The sequence below is a fragment of the Canis lupus genome, chromosome 20 (assembly GCF_048164855.1).
Source record: "Canis lupus baileyi chromosome 20, mCanLup2.hap1, whole genome shotgun sequence".
Classification (NCBI taxonomy): domain Eukaryota; kingdom Metazoa; phylum Chordata; class Mammalia; order Carnivora; family Canidae; genus Canis; species Canis lupus.
Genome location: NC_132857.1, coordinates 54,437,479 through 54,447,426, shown reverse-complemented (window position 1 = coordinate 54,447,426; position 9,948 = coordinate 54,437,479). Strand labels below are relative to the sequence as shown.

General features: G+C 39.9%; 1 long non-coding RNA gene across 1 annotated transcript in view; it reads right to left on the bottom strand.

Annotated features, from left to right (window-relative positions):
• Nucleotides 1–357: 357 nt before the first annotated feature.
• Nucleotides 358–9,948, bottom strand: part of LOC140612136 (uncharacterized) — a 29,518-nt gene continuing 19,927 nt past the window's right edge. The window contains exons 3-4 of the long non-coding RNA XR_012013449.1: nucleotides 8,258–8,336; nucleotides 358–454 (exon numbers count right to left, since the gene is read on the bottom strand). This is a non-coding gene — a long non-coding RNA (uncharacterized lncRNA). The remainder of the gene's footprint in view (nucleotides 455–8,257; nucleotides 8,337–9,948) is intronic.

The following is a 9,948-nucleotide window of genomic DNA, read 5'->3' as shown; positions in this document are numbered from 1 at the left end:
CCCATGTGACTCCATTACGATAGTATCCTTGGAATTTGACACCTTGCTTTCCAATGCAGCTGTGGGGGAAAAAAAATCTGCCCTAACAAAGGCTCACGCACTGCCCTGGAGAGCTGAAGTAAAGCCAACTGCTCTTATTCAGCAGTTGAGTGAACTTCTCGTTTTTGTTTAGTACCTGCATCAGGTAAATAAGATTATTAGCTTTCGATATATTTCTAAGGTAATCAGGGCTGTGTTTAAAAAACTCAGGTATCTCCTTAAGGCTGTGTTTTAAGCATTCATTCCGATTAATTCTCCTTTCAAACGTATACAATATTTATAAGACCTTTGGAATAAAAATTCTTTTTATTTGTTAAGGTGTTAAATAGGACATATGCTCTATCTGTAAACAGTAAAGGAAATGTCCAGCTCAGGTTTGAAGTTGAATCTGGTTCTCTCTGATAACCTGTGGCTCCTGTTGGGATAAGAGATTCCACATAGAAATTATTATAACAGATCTTTCTCCCTCCAGATTCAGGGCTACTCCCTAGGTTATGACATACCCGACGTAATTTACACAGTGCAGTGCATAAAGCTTACTGATGGTTATTCACTCGGATGTGCAAAATACAAAAGACTCTAGGTTAAAGCAATGGAGGTGAATCATTTATGAGATGCCATCTACTGAGATGGATTGTTACAGCTAGAGAGATTTTGTTGTTTATATGACTTCATTTAATTTTGTTTATAGTATTCAAAATGAAAGAAGGATTAGGGCAGATAAACAAGAGGTTTTTCAACACACAAGTAACTAGACTTAGCAGTTTTCTACATAAAAGGCAAGTGCTGTCCATGTGTCCTGGAGAAACCACAAAATGATGGATCCCCAAAGAGCAAGAGCACAAAGTAGAAGTTATCCTCTGATATTCCTCTGCTTTTGGTTTTCCTTTGAGCCCATCTGGGAGTTGTTATTTTCCTCCCTCTGATGGGATGTAGGCTATTTTCCAATGAGATGTGAGATGTTCTATGAGATACACTGTGGGCACTGGGAAGTCCGAAAATTATCTAAGTAAAACACATTTCTGTGTCCAACACCAAATCCATTAAATGAAAGACTAAGGCCGCCCACCATCAGGTTTGAACCAACATTCTGATTGAAGTTCAAAGTGTCTGCTTGGACGACAAGCTGGCTACTGTTGAATTTCCCCCAATATTCAATGAGAATGCCTAAGAGAATGAAACCTGTTAGTGTGTATAGACTGGCTGTAGGTTGATAGCCAAGGTGGAAGGTACAACAGGTTGAAGCAGAATGTATGTGCCCTCATTTGAACTCTCCTTGAACATTTAGCATCTCTTCAAATAATTTGTAATCACTGAAGGTCAGAGGCCTTCTTATATTTTTCTTTATTCTTTATAAGAGGGTTGGCTGGACATATAATAAATTCTCAATGTTAGCTGGCTCTGGTTTTTAAAGGTAGCAGCTTAAGTGACTTATTTCCTTAATTATGGAATATCTGGAAGAAGTTTTTTATTGGGAACTTTTTGAGGTTTATTCCAGTCACTAGCACTCAGTGGGGTTCAGCCATTCTTAGGCTTCTCTCTACAATTTTCCATGTGTCCAGGCAATTATTTCATTACATGGATGTGAAAGAAGAAGGCCTAGGTGACAGCAAATGTGTTTCATGATTGGAAAATAGCCTCAGTGCATGTGGAGCTATTTCTTCTTTACGTTTACATTAAACAATTGGTACCTGCTTGGTGGACGGCCTATAGGGAGGGCCGGAGATATCAGAAGATTCAGATACCACCTTTTTTGAAGGAAAGCACGACAGACAAACGACAGACAGCTGTACGTTTAAGATTAAGAGAGTGGCGTAGGCAGTTTATCCTTAAGCAACTGAGGAGAAGTAGACATATGTCCTGAGGAATCGGGGCATGATAAGAGCTCAAGACAGGGGTTCAGAAGTAAGAACTGCTCCACAGGGGGTTGAGGACTGGACTGGTTGGAGAATGCCCTCAGTCTCCCTGTCAAGAGGGAGAGACTTGACTTCCTAGTATTCCAGGAGGGAGGAAAGGCAAATGACGAAGGCATCAAGAAAGTAGGGAGGATATGTGACAGGAGATAAACAGTTTGAGTCTGCAGGAGCAGGAAACACCAAAGAAGGGAAAGTGATGGAATCAGAGGAGGAGTTCAATGAGGTGAGGCAACGAAACAGCTGGTTTAATGTGCGAAGTTCACAAGGCTCTATTATAACTCCAAAATTGCAGATTAGCAAAGGAATCTAAATCTGAAACCAACTCGTGACTACTTTGCTTTTGGAATGGGATTGTAAAACTTGAGCCCTTGAACAGTTGTATCTGTGTTTTACATTTTTTTAAATGGGAGAGAAATTTGACCTCAACATCAGACTTAGGAATGGTGAAAATTTATTTAGAAAGTTGTCTCTCCATTTGCTGCCGTGTGGGCTGCACTCAGGTATTTTGCCGTGTTTTCCTCTTATGGTAGTTATGAATGTTGATGTGAGAGAGGAAATCGTGCCTAATCAATTTAAATAAAAAAATAAAAGGCTTTTATCCGAGCACTGCTAGGTCTGAGTACATCAAAACAGTTTTTACCCTCAAAAATCTTGTTCTCTATAAGGTAATGTGAAAAATGCACATTAACTAGAATTAGAGGTACAAAGAGATCCACGTTCCATGAAAAGTGTTAAGGAAAACCCGAAGGAGGGCGAGTGCATTTAAGATAGTGAGCATGGACTACAAACCCGAAAACCAGGGTTCAAGCCCTGACTCAGTTACAGAGCACTGTCCTGGGGGACGACCACCCGAAGAAATTTTGAATGGGCCCTTCTGAACAACCTGAAACTCTCTCCTCTCGCAAGGCTCACCCCTTAGTAAGGACGTGGGTTTTACATGCACTTCTCACAAATGGAGGTATTTATTCTTGAAAAGAGAGATTTCCATATTACACTACTGAAAACTCAACAAGGGTCCACAGGGTAGATGCTAAAAATACTGAGGTAAGTTTATAAAAGATAATGAGACATGGTGGCCCTTCTGGAACTGTTGGCTTCTGGGACTAAAGTGCTTTCTTTTTGATGTCGGTGTTGGTGTTGGTGGTGGGATGTGTTCTATTCAGCTTTTACATAGGACTTGAGAATAAGCAGATCTTTATTTGGGGGAGATGAGCATATATGTCAGGTAGCGGTATAAAGAGGAGAACTCTGCTTTTTTGTTGCTTTGACATTAATTATTGCAATGATAGCTTTCTTCAATGGGGATGTGTTCTTCTATCTTTTTATAAAATCATTGGCAACGCTGTGAGGAAGAAAGAACAAAGGGCCATTTGTAGGGGCCACTTACTCTAAAAATACCTCTCTGCCACATTGCTGCAGGAACCCATGACGAATGCCTTAGTTGATCTTATGGGTTGAGACTTTGAAGCCTATGTCAAAGCCTATGTCAAATTGGGCACTTACCTGAAGTTACCTGAAGTGGTATGCCAGTCAAGGTGCATTCAGTTAGGAGAATCAAAAGGCCATCTAACCATGGTTTCAACCAAAGAATATTTATTATATACAAGGATTTGGAATTTCAGTCACCTGAAACTTGGTTCACCTACCTAAAGATACTATAAGGCTTTTCCTACCTTTCTTGTCATTCTTATCATATTTATTGGCTTTTAATCTTGCTAACAGTCATTCATGATTGCAGAAGTGGCCATGACGTCAAGCACTTAGTTCTCGCACCAAGTCAAGGCCAAGAAACCAAGCATTAAGAGCCAGAGGGATTTCCTTTTAACAGCTGGTCCCCATCTCCCATGGGAGTAGAATCAGTCACATGCAGGGGGTTCTGGGAAGTTGTGGATATGAAAGAAGGAAATGAGCGAGTTTAGTCATGATTTATACAACGAACTGGGCTGCTGTTGTCAGGAAGAAGGGAGGATGGCTCTTGGGTAAATTTCTAACAAAGGGATAATTTGTTATCCTTCTTCATTCACTGGCAAGATTTTCTTCTTTTCTTTTCTTTCTTTATTTTTTGGACGGCATTATTCGTAGGAGATGAGCACAAAATAAGTGAGAACGCTAGCATGCTGCCAAGGTCTCTGAGGGGCCATGGCATCAGAATATGGGAATGAGGGGTGTCCAGATAAGAAGGATAGAGAAAGCAGAAACCAAGACTGAAAAGGTCGAATTCAGTGTTTGGGGGTTCCTTCTAGTTCTCACATTGTGTTTCAACAAAGTGGGGAGGCACAAAGTATTCTTTTTCTACTTTCTCATTTTGCCAGTGCCTTGTAGACATGGAGTTTGTTGTCTGTATAATTATTTGGGAGTAATTCATAGAGAACCCCACTTTACGGTTCATTTTGGGCCCCTGTTTCTAGGGGCTAGGAGGGTAGACTTTTGGAAGGATATATCTTGTATGTTATTGATATCGTGGCAGTCAATAAAACTAAAAAGTATATTTCAGGGTGTCTCCACTTCAGCATGTAGGGCTTCAAGTTTCATTTGGCCCGGGGCTCTAGATTCTAGCGGTGGCTATGTTCTGTGAACCCTCCCTCCCAGTAGGGAGGTGGTCTGACTTTAGGGTGCGCATCCACTTTCCTAATTTCTGTTTAAGGCAACCAAGTCTTATACAAATAAATGCGTGCCAAGGTCAGGTCACCTTTTCTGTTTCTTTCTCTGTAGGGTGGAAAATCTTGCTATAATTACCTCAAGAAGTTGTTGTGAGAAGAAAATGAGATAACGTATGAGAGTTCCTTTGAAAAGCTTCATGGGTGGCAGGATGCGGAATGCTCAAATTGCTCCTACCGATTCAGAGTATTTGCAGAACTGGACAGTGACAGGTTTGGGGTACCGATGTCTATTACTATGATTTCAATGTTCAACTTTATCTTTTCTTTCTTTCTTTCTTTCTTTCTTTCTTTCTTTCTTTCTTTCTTTCTTTCTCTTTCTTCTTTCTTTCTTTCTTTCTTTCTTTCTTTCTTTCTTTCTTTCTTTCTTCTTTCTTTCTTCTTCCTTTTTTCTTCCTTCTTTCTTTCTTTCTTTCTTTCTTTCTTTCTTTCTTTCTTTCTTTCTTTCTTTCTTTTTTTCTTTCTATTTTGGCATTAAATGCTTACCTTTCTTCTTCTCTAGGTTCTTTGGGTACTAGGAAAAGCTATGTGGCCAGCCTCCACTGATTTATTTATCATAAGGACTTTTGATATGTTTTTATTAACAAGTTCATATATAGAATGGGAGAGAATCATTGATATCATCTGATGGGAAAGCATGGTCAGGAAGGTTAAGGATGCGCAAGATGAAAAAAGCCATGATCTTGTAGTTGAAAGAGTTGTATCCTAGGAATGAGTGAGGCAGGTTGACAGATGTTTAAGTGATCCTGTTAGGAGACATATTGGGAGCCCTAAACACACCACTGGTCTAAGAATCACTAGATGTGGGTAGAGTGCTGGCTCTAATGCTAATGTTCTGCTTGTGACTTAGCAAGTCACAGGCCTTCCAGGAGCCTCAGCTTCCTCATACACAAGACGGGAAATTCTCAGAGTGCTGATTAAGGACAAGGAGAGAATGTATTGTCAACCAGCTATCTCTAAGACATCATCCTTCCAAGCTGAAGACTCGTGGTCTTCCTACTGTCCTCATCTTTATGATTGTTACGGTAGTCTGAATCATTTTTGAGCATATCAGACTTGAAGGGGCCTTAGGGATCAACTGTTTAACCTCTTCTAGGAAGTATTCATTGTCATAGAGACTGCAACAAAACGTCTGGGCTTTGACTCAGGGACTTCTGACTTCAAATCCATTGTGCTTTCCATCACACAAGATTAGGCAAACTTTTTCAAAGGAGAGAGCTTGGAGAACATGAAATCTTTTGTTTTATAGAACATATGTAAATTTTAAAAATTGCCCTGTAGCAAAACTAGTAGAAAAATGGAAAGGAAATCACCATATGTGTAATGGTATGTGTGAAAGTATGCATTCAAAAGGTCATTTGAAAGGATGTGCCAAATGTTCATTAATATGAGAAAAACCTAGTAAATTGTAGCACATCCCTTTAGTAGAAATTATGCAGATTTAAAGATGATATTTGTAAAAATTATTTAGCAAAATAGAAAAATGCTTATGTTATAATATAAAATAGAAAAAGGCATGAAATTTTATAAATACTTTAATTGCAACTATGTTAAATATGTATCAAAATGACTACAAAGCAATATATGGACATTCTAATAGTGTCATGGGATTTTAGATAATTTGGGGGTTTTGCAGCATAGTTTTATTATACTTATAAAATTTCTAATTCAGTTTTATGTAGTTTTTTTTTTTTGAAAGACAATGTTACTAAACAGACAGGCTTTAAAGTTAGGGTTTCAGCAGAAGACAAATGGCATACTGAATTTGGAATCATTTGAGGAGGGTTTAATGAAGGAACTGTGTTCAAAGGTAGGTGCAAGTTAGTGATGTGTGCTGGGACTGGTAACATGAAGGCCTAAGATGCCACAGGACAGAGTCTTCTGGAGACTGCTGCCATGAAAAAAAGCTGTGCTACTTGGTTGAGGGGTGCAATCAACAGAGAGAGTTGACATCACAGGGAGGAACCAGGGAATAAGTATGCCAACTTGATTCTCTTGCCTCTCTCCAAAAGCCTTCCAGGGGTCCCCATTAGCGAAGCCTAATTAGAAGCCAGAGGGCATGGGAGCCTCTTGATGTAGTCTGTGCAAGCTCAGGGCATAGAGCTGGGTGGAGAAAGGTGGAGGCAGTAATAGGACAGGTAAACCCAGCATAGCAGGACACACGGGAGTAGGGCTTGCCTAGATTGTCACAGGATTGGCCTCAACGCTCAGATCTTAACTTCATTTCTTTTAAAACAGATTGACCATAAAGGCCTTCTGACTTAGAATCTCTGGGCTGATAGCCCATAGATAGATCTATTAATAGACCATTTCTAGGACCTCTGATATATATGTACTGCCCTCAAGAACTGGACACACAAAGTAGTAATGACTTGATTCCTTTAGAAGAACTGGACAATAACAGATAGAAATAGAGACCTGGAGAAGGGTCAGGATTGGAGAATCATTGACATATTGAAGGTGATTGATGTTACAAAAGGGGATAAGATAGGAGGAAGTAAAAGGGAACTAAGAACAGAATTTTCAGGGGCCAGGAGGGAAGAAACATGACAACAAAAGACACCAAGAACTGCTGAGACACATTGAAATAATAGTTAACATTTGCTGGATACTTTTTCTGTACTTATGCTTTATTTCATCAAATCATCACTGTATTTTTGTGTGAAATATATCATTATTATCTCTATTTTACAGATGCAGAAATGGGGGCTAGATAATTTAGCTTGTGAAAAGTCATACCAGCTAGTGAGGGGCTGACAGAGGATATGAGTCAGGTTGGTCTAGATTCTAGAAACTGCCTCCCAGGAAGCAAGAAAAGAAGGAGGAATAGCATAGTGTAAAAAATCCAAGGGAATAGGATACTTTGAGACAGAGGGAAGAGAATTTTAGGTGGTCAGCAATGTTAAATATGGCAAAAGTCAACCAAGGATAGCTGAAAAGAGGTCATTTAAATAAGATAATTTTCCAATCTGTTTGTAAACAGTTAATGCAGTATGATTAGGTCTAACATGGTTTGGATATATTTGTCTTTTGTTTGTCTTTATCCTGACCCTAAAATTTGAGCTCCACAGATGCTATATTAAAATTTTATTATTTTTATATTGAGTACTCAAATTTCTATCATGTTTTTTTCTTCCCCAGCTTCTTTTGGAGTTTTGCCTTGAAAGGTTTGTTTCTGATAAAGCTTGATAAGTTAAATGTTGGCCTTATGAATGTGTCTATTGTTTAAGGTTTAAGGTTACAGATACGATTTTGTGTTTATGAGGGAATGAGACCCAAGCTGCTGAGAATTATTCCATTCACATATGTAGACAGGGAACAGCATGTGTATTAACAAACTGATTGGAATAGGAGTTATATCTCATACTCTGAAACATTTGACTTGGGTGCCATCAGGCATTAAGCTGTTACCACATTAGAGCGTAGTAAAAAGGCAAATTTAGGAAATTCCTGAAAAGATGATTTCTCCTATGATCTGATGATGGTACAGTAAATTCTTAGTTTGAGAGTATAGATGCCATTTCAAGTTAAGTATATGCAATTTAAATTAAAGATGCTCAGATGTTAGCTGGCTGCCACAGCATATTGGCAACAGCATGTGTTTGAACTAGAGCAGATAATTCAAATGGCTCGTTATCCACTTACATTCTAATCATCTGTGAGGTGGCTTCTCTCTGGGCAGACTCAGCACGCTCTCAGGAGAGGTTTTATGGCTTCTGAACTTCTAGAAAAGGAAAAGGAGTTGTTCTGGCTGCTGTGACTCAACCAGTCTCAGCCAATCTCTGAACTGCTTTAGCTCTCTCGTGTGTGATTAGGAAAACCCAACTCTTCTTTGAGCTTTAACCTTCGTGTTTGCAGAAGGTGGCTCCTGAGCCTGTTTCCCGGCTGGGTGTTTCAATTACTAATGCTGCATAACAAATCACCCCAAAACCTAATGACCTAAGAATACCAATCATTTTATTATTATCTCTCATGTTTCTGAGGGCTGATTGGGCTCATTTAGATGGTTCTCTCTTGGGGTTTCTCATGTGATTAGAGTCAGATGGTGGCTGGAGCTAGCGCCACCGTGAAGGCTTCCTCATTCATACACCTGATGGTTAATACTGGCTGTAGCTGGAACCCCTATTTGCCATTTCCATGTGGCTCCTTGGCTTCATAATAGCCTAGTTCCAAGTGTTAAGTTTCCTGGAAAAACTAAGCAGAAATTGCATTGCTCTTTATGACCTACCCTTGGAAGTTACATGGTCATTTCCATTGTAGTCTCAGACCTGCCCCTATTTAAGTGTGTGCAGAGGGAACACAGGGTCATCTTTTGTTGAGGGGAGTGTCAATGTCACACATGTGGACAAAAGAACATTTGGAATGAGACATTGTGTTGGTCTATCTTGGGAAAAATAATCTGCACCACTGGGGACTTTTCTATAGGCAGATCCCTAGGCAAATCTGTGAAGCTTCAAAGTAATTTTCTCATTTCCCATTTTAGATGTCTGTTTGCGTTCAGCAAGCTTTTCTTAACTTGTAGGTTCCCCTGGGAAGCCAGGATTCCATGTTGTTATAGGTCTACAACTTGGGACACCTAAACTCATGACCCACGATCAAGTCTTTTCCTCTAGGCATCCTCTCATCAAAACGTGCTTTTTCTTGGCACTCAGGGCCTCTCTTCCTTATGAACGACTGGAATGTGGCTGCCTATAGCAATCCTCCTATATAACATATGTGGCCTACTTTTATGAGAAGAAAAAGGAGATTCTTAACCAACATGTCCCATTTTAGAAGTATTTTAGTAGTTTGAGCCCAAAGGAGCTATGAGAGCTCATATTAGACAGGCCAGCTAGCCTTTTGTGGAAGAAGTTGGCCTATGTGGGACGGTTGCAGGAACATCCTAGTCTGCTTTTACAGTCCAATAAACTTACATTAGGATTGAGTTTTGTTTAGGCACTGCGCTGGGCGCTGACAGGACACGTATGAATGAGATATGGGTTCTACCTCAGAGATGCTACCCATGGGCATCATGGCCAGAGTCCCATAGTAAGTAGTGCTTTGAGTTAGGCATTAACAGCACATGGTGAAGTGGAAACCTATTGTCTTTAAGAGATAACACGTTCAGCCATTTCCCTGTGTTGAATGTTGATGTGGATTCTATGAACTCCCACATGTCAAGGCCCTGAGGAAATTAAATATCAGATGCATAAGCTTTGGTAGGAGAAAGGGGAGGTAAGAAAATGTCCTAACTTGGCAGAAGGAATGAATGAAATGACCTGTTCGGGGGGGGGGGAGGGCACGTAGATAAACTTGTTCTGCCAAACAGTTTGTTGGTAACAGATGAGAGACTGTAG